This window comes from Elephantulus edwardii, unplaced genomic scaffold, assembly GCF_000299155.1.
Source record: "Elephantulus edwardii isolate Elephantulus edwardi_28Jun2011 unplaced genomic scaffold, EleEdw1.0 scaffold00221, whole genome shotgun sequence".
In the NCBI taxonomy this organism is placed as follows: Eukaryota; Metazoa; Chordata; class Mammalia; order Macroscelidea; family Macroscelididae; genus Elephantulus; species Elephantulus edwardii.
This window is the reverse complement of record NW_006399971.1, coordinates 3,481,312-3,482,294: the sequence shown is the minus strand read 5'-3', so window position 1 is coordinate 3,482,294 and position 983 is coordinate 3,481,312.

The following is a 983-nucleotide window of genomic DNA, read 5'->3' as shown; positions in this document are numbered from 1 at the left end:
ACCTTTGATGAGATGGATCGATTCTGTGACTAAAGAGATGGGAATCAGTGTGTTTGAGATGGCTAGGTTGGCACAGGATAGAAGATCGTATAGAGCTCTTGTACATAGGGTCGCTATGAGTCGCAAGCGACTCGATGGCACATAACAACAACAACAACATGCAAAGACATTTGACTGTGTGGATCACAACTGTGGCTGATGCTGAGAAAATGGACAGAACACTTGATTGTGTTTGTGTGAATCCTATACTTGGACTAGGAGGCAGTCATCAGAAGAGAGCAAGGAAACACTGCACAGTTCAAAATCAGGAAGAGTATACACCAAAGATGTGTTCTATCTCCAAACCTTTTAAATCTATATGTAGAACAGATTATCCAGGAGGCTGGGCTCTATGAGGAGAAATGTGGCATCAGGATTAGGGGAAGATTCATCAATAATCTGCATAATGTAGATGACACAGCCCTGCTTGTTGAAACTGAAGAGGACCTGAAGTGCTTGATACAGAAAGCCAAGGACTGTAGCCTTTAATATGGATTAAAGCTCAACATCAAGAAAACAAAGATTCTCACCACTGGGCCAATTGGCAGCATGATGATAGATAGAGATGAGATTGAGACTGTAACAGCTTCAGTTTGCTTGGTTGGCTCCACAATCAACACTCTTGGTACCAGCATCCAGGAAATTAAAAGAGGAATTACATTAGGAAAGTCTGCTGTCAGGAACCTTTCCAGAGTGCTTAAAAGCAACATCTCCAGATGTCAGTCTGGAGACTAAGGTGTACCTAATCCAGGCCATAGTCTTCACAATTACTTGTTATGTATCAGAAAGCTGGACGATGACTAGGGATGATAAAAGGAAAATTGATGTTTTTGAGCTGTGTGCTGAAGTAGAGTATTGAATATACCATGGTCTGCTAGGAGAACAAACAGGTTCATCCTAGAGAGGGTAAATCCAGGATGATCCTTGGAGGAAAGGATGCTGAA